The 21,929-nt window shown below is 39.2% G+C and overlaps 1 long non-coding RNA gene across 1 annotated transcript in view; it reads right to left on the reverse strand.

The window, feature by feature from the left end:
* Positions 1-21,929, reverse strand: part of LOC129058334 (uncharacterized) — a 91,282-nt gene that overhangs the window by 41,672 nt on the left and 27,681 nt on the right. The window contains exon 2 of the long non-coding RNA XR_010139401.1: positions 16,780-16,889. This is a non-coding gene — a long non-coding RNA (uncharacterized LOC129058334). The remainder of the gene's footprint in view (positions 1-16,779; positions 16,890-21,929) is intronic.

Below are 21,929 nucleotides of genomic sequence, written 5' to 3' on the forward strand. Positions count from 1 at the left end.
TGACTGTGAACAAAGATGTAGGCTTTAGCAACCTAGAAGTGTGGTCTTCTTCTAACAAAATGAGCCCTATATGAAATTCTCGAAAATAAAAGAGGAACATAGATGAGTGACCCACTTGGGGTAGGTATGATAATAGCAACTGTTCCTCTTTTGTCAATTTGTCTTCTGTGTAGGATATATGTGTAGCTGGAATAAGCAATGAATAAACACACACACATATAAAAATAAAATATTTTCTGTTATTATTATTAATTTGTCATCATATGAGGTATGGTAAATGGAAACTCTAAAACATTCTTTCAGCATTTACCTTTCATCTTTCTCAAATAATTATAATCAAAGAGAAAAAATAGAACAGTGGATTTAATAAGTATTTCATGGAAAAAAGTTAGATGGCTGTATTTATAAAATTTACCCACTGAAATTATAGTATCTGTGTCCACTTAATATCCTCAAAGTCCCTGGGTTTTTATTAACTTGTATCTTTGAATTTTTTGAATGTGTGGGATTCTACAGTAATATATTTACAACGTGCGAAGATGACTTGCTGATTGCCGCACTGAACAGTAGCCTAGGGGCATGTCAAACTTTGATGTGAGCTGGTGTTTTCTGTATTGTCCAAGTTTCTATTATACCTAAACCATCAAAGACCGCTCTTGTCTTTCTCAATGTGCAGCAGAAGACTGTATTTTGTTAAAAGATCAGAAATAAATGAAAATTAAAATGTCCAGGTTTTGACAGGTTTGAACAATAGTGTGATTAGCGATTCCAACTCTGCAGAAAGTTGTCTTTTTCTGCATTTTACTACTTATTCCATGTAATGCTAAAATACTAGTGCAGTAGTAGTATTTAATTTAAAATGGTTCAGAATTCCCAAATTTAGTAAATGAGTGAAACTAAATATTAAATACATTTCAAAATATAAATTTATAAGCACTTTGAAATGCACGTAAAATGTAAATTTATGAAAATGCCAATGTTATATAAGCACTATACGTATCATATAAAATATTAGCCATACTGCTTTGTGGCATCTTTCAATTTCAGTCCTCAGCCATTTTGATTTCTGTCTCCTGGTTGACCTTAGGGGTGGTCTTGGACCTTAGTTCTTCTCTTCCCTTAGCCTTGGTGGAGATAGCTGCATGCTTTACAAGGCTTCTCTCACCAGCTTCATTTTCAGGCTTGATGATGAAAATTGTGATGATGATGTTGACTGGTGTTGTCGCTATTATTATTAGATAGGACATTAAGGGAAGATGGAAGAAATCAGGAGAGTTTCAGGAGCTCAGTGATATAAAGGGGCTGGGTGAGTTTGTGGTAAGGGCATTGAAGATGAGCATGAGGAGGCTGGGAAAAAGAAGGCGAGAGGGACTGAAGGAGGATCAAGAAAGGTAGAGAAAGTTACTGACTCATACCTGAAATAATGTTATTACAGTAACAAAATTCCTGGCATTGGTATGTAAAAATAACATAGATTGAGTTTTGGTCCAAGTAAGATGTTATAGACCTGTTCTCTCTGCTCCTCTCTGCTAAGCACAACTACAAACCTTGGAAATGGTACAAGAGACAACCAAAGGAGAGCTCTGACACATGGTCAGAGGCAGGTTAGCTGGTGCAGAGCCCTAGGTCTGGAGGAACAACATGGTGGCAGAATGTTTTGAAGCTTCTCATGCAACAGAAGAAAGCCATCACAACTGGCATTTCCTGATAACTGACCTAGCAACAGAAAACAGCTCAGGAACACTTTTTCCCAGTGGGCTGGACAAAAGTCCCTCTGACACCATCAGGTGAGCCTGATACCACCTGCAAGTGAGATAGATTGAGAGCTCTGCCAAAAACAAGAAGCTGCTTCTCCTTCCTCACTGGTTGAAGACTCCCGTTTTATACCAAGAGATACAGAGGAAAGGTGGGCAGAGCTGGCAAGAGAGACTCAGGTACAGCAAGCTGCCCTGTCTAGAAAATGTCTTTGTACCTGCAGGCCCAAGACTTTTCTCCTGACCCCAAAACTCCAGGCAGGCACAAAGAACCAGAAAAAGGAACCCAGTTACAGCAAGTGGCCTAGTCCAGGAAACCTCTTTTGTCTTCGAGGTCCAAGACTCTACTCCTTTGCTCACAGTCACTGGTAGTCAGGGGGGATGCTGGTAAAGGAGATCCCCTCACAGCATCTCCCATTGAGAAACACCTGGTGGCCCAGTCTGGGGAACCTCCTTTTTGCCCCACTGGGGCAGCACCATCAGGAGCTGGAAAGGGCCCCATCATCAACCACATTAACCAAGCAGATCAAAATAAAACTACAGAAACTCTAAAAATTAAGCTTTTGGCCTGGCGTGGTGGCTCACGCCTATAATCCTAGCATTTTGGGAGGCCATGGCAGTGTGTCACTTGAGGTCAGGAGTTCGAGACCAGCCTGGCCTACATGGTGAAACCCTGTCTCTACTAAAAGTACAAAAATTAGCTGGGCTGGTGACACACTCCTGTAGTCTCAACTACTTGGGAGGCTGAGGCAGGAGAATTGCTTGAACCCAGGAGGCAGAGGTTGCAGTTAGCCAAGACTGTGCCACTGCACTCCAGCCTGGATGACAGAGTGAGGCTCTGTCTCAAACAAACAAACGAACAATCAAAAAAACTTCCATTGAAAAAAAAGCTCACAAAAATTAGGCCAAGATCTGTGTGCAAAATCTGAACTGAGTGACTGTGTGCTAAAATAAAATATATAGAAGCCATAGTCTCCTAACATAAGTCAAAATGTCTAGCATATATTGAAAATTATCTATCATAGCAACAATCAATAAAACTGCAAACTGAATGAGAAAAGACAACTGACACCAATAACAAGAAGAATTACACATTGGAATTATCTGACAAGGATGCTAAAGCAGAAATCATAAAATACTTCAACAATCTACTACAAACTATCTTGAAATAAATTTAAAAATGGAAATTCTCAGAAAAAAATAGAAGTTACAGGAAATAATTTAAAAAATTACAGAACTGAAAACTGCAATTAAAAAAATCGAAACTTTCTGAATGGGCTAAGCAGTAGAATGGAGGATAGAATCAGTTAAGTTGAGCACAGATCCACCCAATCTGAACAAAAAGAGAAAACAGGCTGAAAAAAAGTATGAATAGAGCTTTAGGAATCTGTACATTAAAAACAAAAGATCTAATATTTTATCATTGGAATCTCAGAAGCAGAGGAGAAAGAGAGTGATGCTGAACGATTGTTCAAAGGAATAGTTGTTGAAAACTTTTCTAATATGGCAAAGACATAAATCTAAAGATCTAAGAAACTGAGTAAACCTCAAACAGGATAAACCCAAAGAAATCCACACACCAAAATACAGCTTAATGACACGTTCGAAAGCTAAATACAGAGAAAAAACACTGAATGCAGCCAGGGAGGGATAGGATGCATGACCTACATGGAAACACATATTCACAGTAGATTTCTTGTCTGAAACTGTGGATGTCAGAGGAAGTGGCAGAACATGTTTTGAAGTGTTGAAAGAAAGGAATTGTCAATTGTGAATGCTATATCCAATGAAACTATACTTCAGAAATAAAAGGAAAATGGAAACATTCTCAGATAAAGGAAAATAGAAAGAATAAAAATTTGTCACTGACAATTCTACCCTGAAATGTTATAATTAAGGAGGTTCTTTAAACTAAAATTACAAAATAAAAAAGAAGAATTTGGGGGCAACAGGAAGGAAAAGGGAATGATGGAAAGACCATAAATACGGACACTCACAATAGACCATTCTTTTCAACTATTTCTTTGAATAATCATTCAGCATCACTGTCTTTCTCCCCTCTTTCTGAGATTTCAGTGATAAAATATCAGATCTTTTGTTTCTGACCTCCAGATCCCTAAGGCTCTGTTCATGATTTTTTTTCAGTCTCTTTGCTCTTTTTGTTCAGATTGGATGGATCTGTGCTCGACCTCAGTGATCCTAGCCTCCACTCTACTGTTTAGCTCGTTAAGCAGAGATATAAATCACCTTTGGTGATTGAAATAAAAATTGTAACATCATCTGATACTCAAGACAATGATATTTAAAAGTGGGAAGGATAAAAAACTTAATGAAAGTGAGGTTTCTCTACTTCATTTGGTAAAACGGTGAATAGTGTTAAAATGTTGATATTAATAGCTTGCTGTAAGCAGTAGATGTGTTAGATCATTGTGATATGTACATATATAGTATATATAGTGTGTATATACTATATATACATGTATGCATTAACATACAAACATTTGCATTTATGTATACATATATGAAGATATATAGTGTGGGTATACTATATATACTATATAGTATATATGGTGAATTTAGTATATTTTAGTGTATATGTAGTATATATATGCTATATATAGTGTATAAACAGTGTGTGTATATATAGTACATATACAGTGTGTGTATATATAGTGCATATATATGATATTTAGTATATTTTAGTGTATATGTAGTATATATACACTATATTTATATACTATATATACACTAAATATATATGCATATATATGATATTTAGTATATTTTAGTGTATATATACCCTATATTTAGTGTATGTATAGTATATATACCCTATATTTAGTGTATATATAGTGAGTACATATAGTGCATATATATATGTGATATTCGTACACACCTATTAAAATGTTAACATAGAAAATAGTGACAACACCAAATGCTGAGGGGGATGCAGAGAAACTGGCTCACTCATACTTTGCTGATGGGAATGTAAAATTGTACAGCCATTCTGGAAAATAGTTTGGCAGTTCTTATAAAACTAAACATGTCATTACTGTATAACCCAGGAAATGCCCTCTTGGGTATTTATCACAGAGAAACGAACTTATGTCTACACAGAAATCTGTACCTGAATATTCATGCAACTCTACTTATAATTGCTCCAAACTGGAAAAAACCTAGATATTCTTCAATGGATGAATGGTTAAACAAAGTATGGTATTACATAGTATGAACTATTACTAAGTAGTAAAAGGAACAAACTATTGATACATGCACAAGCTGGATGAATTTCCAGGGAATTAGGCTCAATTAAAAAAGTGAATCCAAGCAGGTTATATACTGCATTATTCAATTTATACAACATTTGTGAAATAAAAATAATTTAGAAATAGAGGGCAGATTAGTGGGGGCCAAGGGTAAGAGTTGTAGGTATGAAGGGTTGGGAAGGAGGTAGGTGTAGTTATAACAGCAACACAGAATCCTTGTGGGGTTGAAATTGTTAAGTGTCTTTACTGTGGTGGTAGGTACACAAACCTGCACACATGGTAAAATTGTATGTAACTGAATACACACACACACGCACACACACACACATACCAACGAGCATAAGTAAAACTTGGGAAATCTGAATAAGATTGGTGGATTGAGTCAATATTAATATCCCTGTTGGCATGTTATACTAGAGTTTCCCAAAATATTACTATTGGAAGAAACTGGGCAAAGTGTGCGATATGATCTCTGTATTATTTCCCACAACTTGTGTGAATCTACAATTAACTCAATAAAAACCTTAATCGAAATTGATTTTTTTCCAAAAAACGTAGGTTATTAAAATATTCCTAAAGCAGGATTGCAAATATCAGTATGGCAGGCATTTTGTATAGCTGGAATCTTGAAACATAGTAGGGATACAGTGTGATGAGATAGGTGAGAAGGTGGTGTTAGAGGTTGAGATCAGAATGGTTAATGAAGGCCTGGTGACAAAGACTCCTGTATGTTTTATGAAAGACACTAGATTTTATCTAGTGGGCATTATATAGCCAATGCAGGGCTCCAAGCTGGGACAGGAGAAGGATGGAAGCAGGTGGAGGGACTCTTTTAATGTAGATAATTACCTTGACATTGTGGAAAGGAAACAAACACAGATTTAAAAGACACTTTGACCTTCTAGCTGCATGTTCTTGGCAAGACATTTAATCTGTTTTATGCTTTGTTTTCTTTTTTCTTTCTTTCTTTTTTTTTTGAGACTTAGTCTTGCTCTGTCGCCCAGGTTGGAGTACAGTGGCGCAATCTCAGCTCACTGCAAGCTCCGCCTCCTGGGTTTCCGCCATTCTCCTGCCTCAGCCTCCTGAGTAGCTGGGGCTTACAGGCACCTGCCACCATGCCCGGCAAATTTTTTTTGTATTTTTAGTAGAGACGGGGTTTCACCGTGTTAGCCAGGATGGTCTCGATCTCCTGACCTTGTGATCCGCCCGCCTCGGCCTCCCAAAGTGCTGGGATTACAGGCGTGAGCCACCACGCCTGGCCTATGCTTTGTTTTGTTAGCTGTCAATTGAGTTAGAACATACCCCTTCAATTATTTTATCGTTTGTGTGAGGGTCAAAGAGCATCATGTGTATAAAAATCCTTTGTCAACTGTAGCATGCATTTCTCATCTAATGAATGAAGATTGTCACATTGGCACATGTTTCCATGCTTCAATTAAGATTCTATTATAGGCCAGGCACGGTGGCTCATGCCTGTAATCCCAGCACTTAGGGAGGCCGAAGCAGGCAGGTCTCGAGGTCAGGAGTCCAAGACCCGCAAGTTCGAGACCAGCCTGACCAACATGGTGAAACCCCGTCTCTACCAAAAATACAAAAATAAGCCAGGCATGGTGGCACGCGCCTGTAATCCCAGCTACTTGGGAGGCTGAGGCAGGAGAACTGCTTGAACCTGGGAGGCAGAGGTTACAGTGAGCCGAGATCGTGCCACTGCACTCCAGCCTGGGTAACAGAGCAAGACTCTGTCTCAGAAAAAAAAAAAAAAAAGAAAAAAAAGAAAGACTCTATTATATATGTTAGATCTGACATACATAACATGGTCATTAATAAATGATTTGATGATTATCTAATACATTAAACGGCTTCACTTAATTTTTTAAAAAAGTGTACAATGCCAGTACACAGCCAGTTTTGTTTCCCTCTTGTGACACTGGCATATGCAAGGAAACATTTGAGTTTAAAGAAAATTAAAAGAATTCATCACGTCTCTCCCTTTTGGCTGCAAAAGTTTCCCTGCTCAGATTTTTCACTGTGCTGCACTGAAGTTTCGTTTAAGTGTTGCTCCATCACAGCAAATGTATGTTGCTTATTTCCACACATAACAGATTATGCTTTCATTAACATCCCAGCTGCTGCATTTCTCTTCCAGCTTTTTAACTTCCGTAAATTCACATCTTTACATGTTCTCGTTATATAGATTAAGTTCCACAAAGCAACAGAAATGCAATTTGTTTTTAAAATTTCGAAGCAATTTTAATGTGGACAAAGCCGTATCTAAGATAATCACATTCAGAATTTTGTTTCCTATGTTTTATTATCTACAAAGACTTTTTTCCTTAATGCAGTAGCATCACTATTCTCATCTCACCATCTTTATTCATTTTCACTCCTTTTTCTGTAAAATTAGGACTTTTCTTTTGAGGCTCACTTCCTTGGAAAACTGACCTACTCTTTCCTGTGGATGACCCTTAATTCTGTACACTCAAATCTGGCCTTTCTCCTAGATGTTATAGACCTTTCTAACTTCTGCCAGGCATTTCTGCTTGGCTATCCCATATTTCCATCAAATGTACCAGAAGGACCCCATATTACACACAACACTCTGTTCTTTTCCCATCTTTCAAATAGCTCCTGTCCCTTAAGTGATCAATGTCACCTAGAGCTTCTGCTCCACCAAACCAGAGATACCACAATTATCCTGGCATCCTTCTGCCTGCTATTATCATTTCCAATCAGTCATTGAAGACCTCTTAATTTTCCCATCAGACAATTTCCCCAGCAATTTGTTCTCCTTGATCATTGTTGTTACATTTTGCTGTTACCATATATCTAAAGTGTTGTACTTGCTTCCTAACTCTTCCAAATTCTTATCTTTGCTCTGTTAAAATATTTCCAATGCCTGCCACTCTGATGCCCAAAATGTCATGGATCTTTATTGCTTGTACCATAAATTTAAAATTCTCTGACTAGCTGCAATAGATTGAATTTGCTGTTTCCAATTCTTCACTTCCCATAATAGGAATATATCTTCCAGCCTTTGCAGTACCTCTCCATGTCAGCAGAGTATATACTTGTCCACTGCAATGATGTTGAACTTAACCAGGTGACTTGTAGGGCCTCCTAAGGGGACAGGAGTGGGCACAATGCAAACAGAGGTCTGCTGGCAAGGATTTCCTTTCTGTGCTCCACCATAAGAAAAGCATGCCCCCGGCAGTCCTTATCATATTAGCCTGGCAGCAGGATGAAGACCTGCGAGTGACCCTGAGCTCAAGCCACAGTCTCAGGCAGAGCTGCTGGCACTGACCCAAACACTCATGAGTGAGAAAAAAAAATGAATTCCTTGTTGTAAACCTCTGGGATTTGGGAGTTGTTGGTTACACGGTATTACTACAGCCATAATAAATGACTGTCCTGACATTTGAGGACTCAAATTCTCTTTCTCATCTTTTGAACACCCCCACATATGGGAATGCTTAAAGCTGGTAAAGTGGTCTCTGTAACATGTCCCCTTCACATTTTTTGACCATTTTCCTCGCCTTTTGCTCTTCCACTGGTTCTTCAGTTTCCGATATCTTTCTTCTTCTGTCGTTTTCGCTGCGATGACCACAACTCCTGGTGATGTTTCCCTTCTTCAAACTACTTAGTGTTCACATCTCTTATTTCACAACTCAAATTTTGTCTGGTATTGTTAGTTCTCTAAAAGCATATATCAGACCACATTAGTCCCCTTTTCAAAATCTCCCAAGAGATACCTCTGCCCTCACGATGGAGAACAAGCTTCTTACTACAAGTTGCACAGCACCAGCCTCATTTCCTGCTGTCTCCCTACTCATAAGCTCTCCTCTAGCCATGTTGGGCAGTTTTCATTTCCTGGAACACATTGTACTGTCTTCACTTTTGGACGTTTGTGCATTTTGTACCTAACACTTGAATCACTTTTCCCTCTACCTCTGTCCTCTCAACACATACTTGAATCCAGACAGTTACCATAGTATGCCAGGCGTTACATTGCAAAGCCTCTTTCTTCCTCTCCATAGCTAGATCGTGTCCCTTGTCTCAGTCAAGATGGGCTACTCTGAGCTGCAGACACAAATCAGAACCCAGAGTCTTGGTGGCTTTACCAGCAAAACAGCATTTCTCTCACTTATGTCCAACAAGTCAATTTCAGGGAGGATGGGGAGGCTCTACTTCACTTGCACAGTCACCTACAGGTTGAGAAGAGCTCTGCCACGCTGGAGCTGCACCAGGTAGAACCTATGATTCTATTCTTCTTCTAGACCACAGCCCCATCTAGCTCCAAGGCCCCAACTTCAAAGCCAGGAGGCTTGGAAGCTTAGTGGGTCTCATAGAATACTTGGAGATCACTAGTCATCTTCACTACATGTTTCCCAGAGGTGCTTCTATGAACGTCCAGGTTTATCCTTTATCACACATAGCATCATGGCATCTTCTTATCTTGTCTGTGTCTGTATGAACTTAAAGATCCTGAGGGCAGACACTATACCTGATATCATGTCATCTTTTCAGGAGCAAATTCAGGACCTGACACGTAAGAACTGGTGGAGAATTACCTGCAGAATAGATGTTGAATCTTTGTGCCTCTCTGCTCTCCAAGAAGATGGCATGCTCCTTGATGACAAGAGCCACCTCTGATCTCCCCCATCCAGTCAACATCTTCCAGAAAACAGACTATCAATATGGATTTGCAGCATGTATTGTGATTGTTTAACATAATTTTCCAACAGCTAATTATGTGTGGCCACTATACATAGATATTTCTTTAGCTCATATTTTAATACATTTCCTGTCATTCTACATTACATATGTGAAAGACCTTCAACCCAGTTTAGTTTATATATAATAAGTACAAAAGGGAAAAAAGAAAGCTTCCTTTTGTCACCTCTTTGGGGACTTCTTCAGCCTTTTTTCCAGATGTGGAATCCAGATTGTGTTATTTTCTTTCCAGACTGGGCTTAGGAGCAATATGTCAAGAGTCAGCAAAGCCTCAAGAATCATCCAGCTCTTTTCTCCTCTTCAAAACTGCCCTTCTTTTCTCTGAACATTAATGTATCTCTCTGTATCATTTATCTATTGTTGTGCAGCAAACTACCTCAAAACCTAGCACTTTCAGACAGCAAACACTTATCAGTTTACAGAGTTTCTGAGATCAGAAATCAAGGAGTGGCTCACGTCAGTGGTTCTGGCTCAGTCTCTCATGGGGCTGCAGTGGAGGTGCAGAATCTGATGGGGCTGACGGCTCACTTCCAAGCTCACTGGTGTGGCTGTTGTCAGGACAACTCAGCTCCCTGCCACACGGTCCTCTCCATAGAACGCTTATAACACAGCAGCTGGCTTCCCCAAGAGTAAGTGATTCAAGAGAGCAAGCCACCAAAGCTGGGTGCGGTGGCTCATGCCTGTAATCCCAGCACTTTGGGAGGCGGAGGTGGATGGATCACCTGAGGTCAGGAGTGTGAGACCAGCCTGGCCAACAGAGTGAAACCCTGTCTCTACGAAAAATACAAAAATTAGCCAGGCATGATGTGATGATGGTGGGCGCCTGTGATCCCAGCTACTCTGGAGGCTGAGGCAAGAGAATTGCTTGATCCTGGCAGGCAGAGGTTGCAGTGAGCTGAGATAAAAAAGAGAGAGCAAGCCACCAAATGGGAACCACACACCCTTTTATAATCTGGTCTCTGAAGTCATCCATTGTATCCTATTCTGTAGAAGTAAATCACTAAGTCCAGTTCCGGAAGGGCAATTAGACTCTATCTCTTGAAGGAAGAAGTATGAATTTTTGCATGGACAGTCATGCACTGCCTAATGACGTTTTGTCAATGATGGACCACATATATAACGGTGGTCCCATTAGATAATAATGGAACTGAACAATTCCTGCTGCCTAATGACACTGAGGCCACCATAACATCATAGTGCGGACATTCCTTATGTGTTTGTGGTGATGCTGGTGGAAACAAACCTACTGTGCTGCCAGTTGTACAAATGTCTAGGCCATACAACTATGTACAGTGCGTAATACTTGAAAATAGTAACAAATGACTATGTTACTAGTTTGTGTGTTTACTATATTATATTTTTATCATTGTTTTAGAGTGTACTCCTTCTATTTATTTTTAAGGAAAAGTTAACTGTGAAACAGCGTCAAGCAGGTCTTTAAGAGGTTTTCCAGAAGAAGGCATTCTTATCTTAGGAGATGACAGCTCCATGCATGTTATTGCCCCAAAGACCTTCCCGTGAGATAAGATATGGAGGTGGAAGACAGTAATATTGATGATCCTGACCCTGTGTAGGCCTAGGCTAATGTGTGTGTTTATGTGTTAGGTTTTAGCAAAAATGTTTAAGATGTAAAAAATAAATAAAACTTTTTAAAAGGAGAAAAAACGCTTACAGATTAAGGATATAAAAAAGAGAATATTTTTGTACGGCTGTACAATCTGTCTTTTAGGTTAAGTGTTATAAGAAAAAAGTCAGAAGTTAAAAAAATTTTAAATTTTTAAAATAAAAAAGTTACAATAAGTTAAGGTTAATTTGTTATTGAAAGAAAAATATTTTTTTATAAATTTAATGTGAATTTTAAGTGTAAATTTTAAATTGAAATTTATTTTTACCCTAATACAGTCAACTGAAGTCTTTGTTGCATCTGATTTGGCATAAGTGTACTAAGTCTACAACAGTGCACAGTAATGTCCCAGGCCTTCACAGTCACTCACCATTTACTCATGACTCACCCAGAGCAACTACCAGTCCTGCAAGCTCCGTTCATGGTAAATGCCCTAGACAGATGTACCATTTTTTTTTTACCTTTTATATGGTATCTTTACTGTATCTTTTCTATGTTTAGCTAGATAGTTCCTTACCATTATGTTCATTTGTCTACAGTATTCAGTACGGAAACATGATGTACAGGTTTGTAGACTAGGAGCAATAGGCTATCCCATAGTGCCTTGATGTATAATGGGCTATGTCCTCTAGGTTTGTAAGTACACTCTGAGATGTTCACACAACAACAAAATCACCTGACCACACATTTCTCCTAATGTAGCCCCATTGTTAAGCAAGGCATGACTGTATTTTTAAACCACCACACTGTCCCTTGGACAAGCTTTGGAGGCAAATGCCATTTTCATGGCCCCATCTCCCATGTTTGCTGAGGCAAACATATCCCTGTGTCTCCTCCCTTCACCTCCCTGCCTTCAGGGTGTTTATTTCTAATCACCGAAATGAAATGAATAACAAAGATTTAACACCAATAAGATGCAGAAAGAATGGGTAAATTTTATAAGTCTCTAAGCATTCTGGAAGCCATTGAGCAGTCTGTGGTCCAGACCTTCTCTCTTAGGTGGATGTTTGGCCAACCTTGGGCTTCGGTTTTTATTTCTGAGGGTAAGCCCAGGAGAAGCTGTGGTGCCTCCTTGAGACTCACGCTTTCCTGGATTATGATGTTGCTTCCTGCAGGAAGACCCTTCTCTTGTTGGCATGGTCCTAGATGTGGACAGTGCTAATGCAGGGGGAGCTGGAGGTCCTGGAATTGCCCCTTTGCCTCAGCTGAGTCTCTGTCATCTGAGGGCCCTGAGGTCCAAGTAGCATCGTCTTGGTTTCTATGAAGAAGCATATTTTTCGAATGACTCGTCAGTCTTTGCTATCCTATGTAGAGGTTTTCCCAGGCGAAAAAGGAAAAATATGGGATGAAAGAGTGTGGGGCTGAGCAGAGAGAACAAAATGCCACCCCTGATATTTATCTTGATGCTTAGGGATCTTTCCATATACGTATATTTCCTTCTTCTGCATGCTCTAGCATCATCCTCATGAAGCCCTAGCACCACAGTGAGAAGGAAAACTTTTCTTGTGTGCTTCCCACAAAGAGCAACATGGCATACTGGAGACAGTATGAGCTTTGAAATCAGACAGACACTGGTCCAAAACCTGCTCTACTGCTTTGTTTCTGAACTTGGAGAAGTTATTTAACCTCCCTGAGCTCCCAGTTTCTTGATCATTACATAAGGATAAAGTGAGGATTGAATGAAACAACATACAGAGGCAAATATTAGGTTGGTGCAACATAATTGCGGTTTTTGCCATTACTTTTAAACCAACCTAATAAAACATGTCAGGCATACAATAAGCATCAACAAATGTTCATTCAGCAAATGAATGAATGTGCTTCAGAGCTACCTGGAATCTCTGCGGAAGATACTGATGGGATATTGTGATCCTGAATGTCTCTCTCTTGCTTGTAGAAACTGACAAAGAGCTGGTTTATACACTTCTAAGGCAGCATGTTGCTTGGTATTACATGATTTGCTGAGTTCCTTGAATGCATTCTCTTGGAAGATTTTCATTTGTGGCAAGCAGAAATGCAATTCAGTTTGTATTTGAAAACTCTGACAACAAAATGTGAGGAAAACCAAGAGTGTTTTTTTTCTTTAAATTATCTTGTATTTTAAATAAGCTTCTAAGAAATCAGATCTTGCTTTCTACGAAGAAGCATATTTTTCTAACGACTCCTCAGTCTTTGCTATTCTGTGTCGAGGTTTTCTGAGGCAAGGAAGAGGGAGTGTGGAATGAAAGAGGGTGGGGCTGAGCAGGGAGAGCAAAATGCCACCCCTGATATTTATCTTGATGCTTAGGGAATTTTGCATATGCATGTATTTCCTTCTTCTGCACTCTCTGTGCAGATAACTGCCCCAGCCTGATGGATGGCACAATGCAATCTGCTTCTCTTGCTTTCTCTCCCCCAGAGATGTGTGGTTTCACCTTAATATATTCAAGGAAGTCTTTGCTGCATTTGGATTGGCATTTGTAATTACACACTGTGAAAATATAATGTAAGGGGAGAGTATAACTTTTCTTCCTAGATTATGCAGAAGAGTTTAATGTGTTCATGTGTTCAGATACCCACACACAAGGAGCAACAGATCAAGCTCTGCTTGACTTCTTCTGTATAGTAATCATGTTCTATGGACTTAAAAAAATGTGCAATGTTTTGTTGTGTACTGCGCAGAACCTCTGCAATGCTCTCAACTATTTTTCCTTGGTTATTTTCCAAGTTATTATATGTTCTCAACAGCATGAATTGCACCAAGGTCTCATAGACTGTAATTCATATGTTTAGACCTTCCTTCCTCAGGCTGAAGGAAGTAAATAGCAGACACCCTAAAGCAGAGAGGCTTAGATGATGACCAGTGGAACTTAAAAAAAAAATCAATAGCTCTTTATACATTACACAATCCAATAATCAGACGACTGTTTGGGCAGATTATTTTATCTTTCTAAATACACATTCTGTCATCATATTCTTTAAGTTATTTGAAAGAAAACAAGAACAGCTCATCTACAATAACTAGAATTACTCCAGTAATGAACAAGCAGACCACAAATATAAAGTGTCAAAAGACTTTTTCTGTCTTTCCGGGATTTTTTGTCTAATAATATGTACCTCCTGACATCTCTACTGATCAAAACAAAATGAAATGGATTAAAACCTTAGTACAAGAAACTTAAATGAGATAAAAATAGGACTTTCGAAACTGAAGGTTGTTACTGTATAAACATTTATTATTTTTGCAATCGTTGCTCCCTTATTTATATAAAAACGATTCCTTACCTTTTCTTGGGGAAACCATCCCTTGCCCACTCTTAACTCATGTGATTTAAGGTTCACCAGTTGCCTCCATACCAGGGTGGGTCCAGATTGGTTTCAGCCAATTATAGTATCCCATTCCCCTGACCACGGTGATTGGCTTGGGACGGGCATATGGCCTAACTCTGGCCAGTGAGCATCATGACCAAGAACTATCCTTGACTAATGTGGGGTGTGCAGTGCTTTAATCTCACTGGTTGGGAAGCTGAGAGGAGGTAAGGTCTGGAGCTGCAGCAGCTACTTTGAGACCAGGAGGAGAGAGCCTGGGTGAGAAAGAAATCACATGGCGAGTGCAGAGCTGATCTCAGGGATAAAGAGAACAGATTCTTGAGATATCATTTGAGCCACTGTCTGAAGTTGAGTTTAGATACACTGTTAGCCTTGGAGCTTCCTGGTTCAGAAGTCAAGGAATTTCTGTTTCACTCAAGGAAGATTCAATTTTCTGCCACTGGCAATTTGGAAGACTTCTCTTTTTAAAAATTTTTTAATTTTTAATTATTATGGTTACATAATAGGTGCACATATTTATGGGGTAATATGATTGAGCCAGGCACCAACAGGAGTAGTGCTGGCCCTTTGCACTGGGGAGTGGGGACCCATATTTTGATGGGCAGACTTTTATCTTTGATGAAAGATAGTCATCAAAGTGACGGCTTGTTTGGTTTGGACTAACTGGCATTGCAAGGTCCCTCTCCATGCAATAATTTCAACCTGATTTTCTTCTATGAATTATTTAATTGCAGTTTTAGATTTCAGTAATTCTCTCAACATGTTTTCTAGTTTATCTTTTCTCTTTTTTTGTAAAAGTAAATTCTGGCCACTGATTACCAATATTAACCACAACATATTTTCATTCTTAAAATCTTATCCAAGCCTCAAGTGAATGGGGAGATTTCATTTCAACAGCTTCTACCATATTGTCTTTTTATCTTCTTCTTTACATATCCAAGTTTCCCTGCCAAATTTAATAATCGGCTTTGTGACTATATTGTAAATCTTCTTTAATGTTCTTTACTGTAATAAATTTCAATCTCTTAGCTTCAGGATTCATTCCCCTCCTGGGCTAATGAGATTGTCCAGGTATTTAAAATGATTCACCTGCTTGACTAGTTTGTTATCCACCACTCTATATTTTCCCTCCTAAAGATCCACAGCTCTTTATAGATATTGCCACATTTATATTCAGGCTGTTTTAAAAATTGTCATGGTTTAAATTTCTCTGCTAGTTGTTTCCAGGGTTCACACAATGTTGTAGCACTGGCAGATAAATCTTTGAACAATTCAAGGCCAAGTTTTGAATCTTTCATTTAATAATTCTTTCCCCCATCCTCAAAATGCACATGCACTGCGCTCTCTCTCTCTCCCCACTCCACACACATTTATTATTCCTGTTTCACAATTAAAAAATAGGTTTCTTAGACAACTGCTCACTCCTCTCCTCCCTGTGCCTGGAAGCCCTAATGTTTCTCTCGTTACTTATCATAGAACTTCCAGTCGTGAATGGGCCAGATGGGATCTGGAAATGCCATTTTTCCCCATCTCTCTGCCTCTATGCAAATCATGACTTAAATAAATCCAAAAAGAAGCCAAATCCTATGTTCTTTAAAGGGCCTCAGAAAAAGAAATACAAAATCTTCCTTGGGGAACTATTTCAGTTGTTTTATGACACTTTCATTTTCTGTTGGCTCTTCTATCTCCCTCCGCTAATGAGAACACTTTCCTCTCCTGACTTCTATGTCTTGTACCTCTCTGTCCATTTCTCAGCTCTACCATTGGTTCCATGTCTTTGGTCTAGTCCTGAAATGTAGGAGCATCCTTCAAGAGCACACTATATCTCAGTATGGAGTACCACATCCAAATTTCCTTCTTTCAATTGAATATACCCAACAAGGTATTTCATTGGTACCTCAACTCAATATGTTCAAAGAAGAACCCATCAATTTTCTACTCTCCTTGCCCTTCAAAAGCAAGTTCGTTTCTCCTCGTGTGTTTTTTGCTTTAGTCAATGGACACCTGGGGGTATCTTTGACACCTCTATTTCCTCACACCACCTCCTGTGATGTATAATATGTGCCAGGTAGTGTTGTTTCCTCAAGTATTCTACCTTTATCTTAACTTCATCTAGGACATGTGCTCCAACGGCTGCTTAACTGGTTCCATCGCCTCTATTTGCTTCTGAAATGCATTCTCCACATTGTTGCCACAATGATCTGCCTAAAACAGAGATTATATAATGTTGGTTTTCTGTTCAAAAGCCATCAATAACTCCCCATTGCCACATACTGAAATCAAACTTCTTGGCATAGCATTCAAGGTCACTTATATTTTGGCTTCAAGTTTATGCAGCACATACTTTACACTACAGGATTCTGATCTTCACTGCTACATAGTTTGGCGCAGACTTTAGGAACCCAGACTTGACATTATGTAGATCTGGATTCTGATTTTAGCTCAGCTACTTACTGTCTAACTTGGGCAAATCTCATAGTTTCTCTAAGCCTCAGTTTCATAAATGAAGATAATAACTGCCTTCTAGAGTTGTAAGGATTCAGCTAGATGATGTCTGTAAAGAAATAGCACAATAGCTGAGATTTATGCAGCACTCAGCAGGTGATCATTGCTGTTACCATGATTGCTGTTGCTACTCTTGTGCAGCAGTATAATAATAATAATAATAGTTGTTATCAGCTTGGCCTCTGAAGTCAGCGGGCCAACTCTAACTATCCCTGGCTATATGGCTACTGGAAAGTCACTTAACCTCTCTTTGCCTCATCTGTGAAATGGAGAAAATAATCATAGCTATCCCATATGGTTTATTTGGAAGAACTAAATTGACCAGTACAGAGCAGCATTTGAGACACAGTAAAGCACTGCAAAAATGGTAGTCTTGATCTTGTCATTTTCAAAACAGTCATGCAGTCAGATATCTATGCTTTTGTCCATGCTGTTTTGTGACATAGGAGCCCACTCATTTCTACCTGTCTTGGCGTGGGTTCTTAGCTCTCTTTTTACCGTGAATCTACCTGGCATCTGGTAGAGTCTATTCACATCCTGTCAGAATAAAATTTTAAATCCATAATAAAAATTCATAATTTTACAAAGAAAACCAATTATATTTAAAAATGGTTAACAAACTAAAAAATAAAATAAAATAACTAAACTTGTGATATGGCAATAGATGTGTTTTTAATAGAAACATTAAATAGCAAGATCCAATAATTAATCTAATAGTTACTATTGTTTCAAAGGAGTGATTAACATAAATAATATTTCAATTATCTGCAATAGTAGTAGCATGACATGAGAATATCTGGGATTTGTACTGGTGACAAAAATCACTGGTTTTTCTAATACTAGTGTGCATGTAGTCTACCTCAGTACCTGAAGGAAACACTAAATGTCAGCTAGAGATTGGTAAAAATAGAGATGTAATTTGTTTCCCATTCAAATTCACAGCCTTCACCTAAAGGTCCATGGACTTCAAGTTAAGAAGTCCTTATCCAGATCGTACTCATATTCTAAAGCTTAGCTCAAATATACCTTCTCAAAGAAGTCCTCCCAAATCCCAGTCAGTTAGAATTAACCTACCTCTTTTAACCCCTCATGGCATTATGGCTTTTCGTGTTTTTTAAAGACTCATGTGTATTACTTATGGTTTGCTTATATGCTACCATGTTATTATGAGCCATAAGCACATATGCAGTCCCATGAAGAGTGTCAGGCCATGTTTGGTCCTCACGCTGACACGTACTGCCTATAGCCCAGGGTGCGATGGTTGGGTAGGAATGAGAGAATGCAGGCAGCAGCCCATTACTTATCTCTTTTTCCCTGACTGTCCATTGCAACATAAAGTATAGCATTTCTGAGAATGTAGCTCATTTCATTTTAGGGTTATTTACTATGCTAGCTCTGCCAATGGGGCTGACAAATCGCCCCTCCAAAAGGCAGGTTCTAATCTCATATGCAGCCACTGTTCAGTGGCAATTTATGTGACAAGCTTTCTGAGTTTAGGCAAATATCCTGATATTTTAGCTTACTTATTCTGACAACAATTTCTGCCTTATGGAGGGCATATGTCACAGTGAAATTCAGCTTCCCATGTTTCCTGCCTGTTGCAGGAAGCATACATTTTTATGGTAAAATTGAAATGCAAATTATTTGGCTTGATCTTCTTCTGCACCTGGCAGCCATCTTTACACAGTTTGGACAAAAAGGAAAGAGAGGAAATAGAAGGAGGGACAGAGGGGTGGAAGAAAGTAAGGAAAAGATGGAGGGAAGAAGGTGTATTAGTCCGTTTTCACAGGACTATAAAGATACTACTGAGACTGAGCAATTTATAAACAAAAGAGGTTTAATAGACTCACAGTTCCACATGTCTGGGGAGGCCTCAGGAAACTTAAAATAATGGTAGAAGGCAAAGGGGAAGCAGGCACCTTCTTCAAAAGGCAGCAGGAGAAAGAGAGGACACAGGGGAAATACCAGGCACTTATCAAACTACCAGATCTCGTGAGAACTCCCTCATTATCACAAGAACAGCATGGGGGAAACTGCCTCCATGATCCAATCACCTCCCACCAGGTCCCTCACTCTACACATAGAGATTACAATTCGAGATGAGATTTGGTGGGGACACAGAGCCAAACCACATCAGAAGGGAAGAAATGTAGGCTTTATTTTCTGCTTTTTCTAATACCTGGAACTGAGCAACAGTCAACTTTCTTGACTCTTGTATTTTAAGAAAACAAATATTTAATTTGAAAAGGTAGCAAGAATTAATGTCTCATATTTATAACTTGCTTTGGCATTTGTTCTAGCACTAATTTAGAGAAGGTTTCTTAACCTTGACACTATCAACATTTTGGGCTGGTTAATTTTTTGTGTGGCAATCTGTCCTGTGCATTGCAAAGTTGTTTAGCAGCATATTTGGGTTATACACAGTAGAGGCTGGTAATGTGCCTCCCCAAGTAGTGACAAGCTAAAATGCCTCCAAACATTGTCAAATGTTCCCTGGGGAGAAAATAACCTTCTCTCCCCACTATAGAGAGCCACCGATTTAGAGGATAATGAACATTTATGCCATTGTCTGAATGTTTGGGTCCCCCCAGCATTCATGTGTTGAAATCCTAACTCTCAAAGTGATGGTATTAGGGTGTGGGGTCTTTTGGGAGGTAATTAGGTCATGAGAGTAGAGTTCTCATGAATGAGATTAGTGTTCCTATAAAAGATTCCCCAGAGAGCTACCCTGCCGCCTTCTACCATGTGCGGACAGAATAAGAAACCTCTATGAGTGGGCCTTCATCAGACACCAAATCTCCAGGTGCATTGATTTTGGACTTTCCAGCCTCCAGAACTGTGGTGTATTTGCTATCCAGTCAATGATATTTTATTATAGGAGCATGAATAGAGTAAGACAATCTGTCATGTGTCAAACTGTGTTTGTTGTTCCATATACATTATCTAACTTAATCTTCACACAGTCCCATAAAGTAAGTGCCATTATCTCCATCATAAAGTTGATGGAGGTGAAGGATAGTGCATAAAAAAGGAAATGCTATAGACTCAATGCTTGTATTTCACCAAAATTCAGATGTTAAAACTTAATCCCCAGTGTCATGGTATTTGGAAGCGGGGCCTTTCAGAAGTGATTAAGTCATGAGGGTAGAGCCCATGCAATGAGATTAGTGCCCTTATACATGAGGCTCTAGGGAACTCCCTTGCCCCTTCTGCCTCCATGTGAAGACATAAGAAGTGCCTTTATAAGCCAGGAAGCTGACCCTCACCAGACATGAAACATGCCAGAGCCTTGGTCCTGGACTTGCTAGCCTCCAGAACTGTGAGAAATGAACTTCTATTGTTTATAAGCTACTCAGTCTATATAGCAGCCTTAAATGACCAAGACAGAAAACTAATACAAAGAGATGGGAAACTAATGCAAAGAGATAATCATTAAATGATATGATCCAAGGCATCAGAGTAAGGATAGCACCATGACCTATCAATCACAACACTCTACCCTGAAGGGCCAAAACAACTCTTCAGGTGGGCATTACCAATAGATTGAAATTGGAAAGGGATATAAAAATAATTTACCAACCTTGGTTAGCTTACATCTTTTCCAAAAGTCAGTTGTTTATAAGACTACATGCTTCCATAGGGCAGGAGCCACTTTCATAGGGCGGAGCCATATCTCTATATTACTAACACATAGGGAGGCCCTTGAACATGGATCCTTAATAAATGTTTGTGGAATGAACATGTGGTGCTTGAAATCTCACCACTGGTGGGTCATGCCTTACAATACAGCATTGTTGTGTTTTTATGTTCTCCTTTAAGTTTATATGTTATTTGAAAATGAAGTTCCCAGGGGTGGTGACTTAATAGTAACAAAATCGTGGGACATTAGAAGTAAAACCATGGAGATCAACATTTTCATTTGGTAGATGTGGAAACTGAAGCACAAAGAGGAGAAGAAACTTTTCCAAAATAAACTATGAACCAAGTCTGGACAGAAAACAATCTCTGGAGGCCAAGTTCCAAGTTCCAGTGCTCTTTGTAATGTGTCACTCATCACTTAATACGTTCCAATGTACACATCACAGGCTGCTTCCTGGAGGAAAGGAAGGTCCTTGGTTAACTTGAAAGACATAGAAGGATGTGAAGGACTGAAGAGTGGGAAGAAACCGAAGCAGTAGGGCAGAGGGAAAAGAACACAGGGAAGCATGTAATCCCAGCATTTTGGGAGGCTGAGGTGAGTGGATCATTTGATGTCGGGAGTTCGAGACCAGTCTGGCTGTCATGGTGAAACCCTGTCTCTACAAAAAGTAAAAAAAATTAGCCGGGCATGGTGGCAGCCGCATGTAATCCCAGCTAGCTATTTGGGAGGCTGAGGCAGGAGAATAGCTTGAACCCGGGAGGCGGAGGTTGCAGTGAGCCAAGATTGTGACATTGTACTTCAGCCTGGGCAACAGAGTGAGAGGTCTCAAAACAAAAACAAAAACAAAAAACAAAACAACAACAAAAAGAACACAGGAAAGAGTATGGAACTCCACAGAAATGCTTCACCTGCACCTTCAAAGGTTTGGGTTATATTTAGTAACACATATTTTGGACCTTACCTCTTATATGTGCATTTCATTTCCATTTTCAGTCTTTTAAAGGCAAATAAAAGAAACTTAAGAGTCAAAGATTTTTTAAAAATTGCTCAGAGGCATATTAGTGAAACATAGGCAGCACTGGACAAAAACAAGGGTACTG

Source organism: Pongo abelii, chromosome 2 (assembly GCF_028885655.2).
Source record: "Pongo abelii isolate AG06213 chromosome 2, NHGRI_mPonAbe1-v2.0_pri, whole genome shotgun sequence".
Taxonomy (NCBI): domain Eukaryota; kingdom Metazoa; phylum Chordata; class Mammalia; order Primates; family Hominidae; genus Pongo; species Pongo abelii.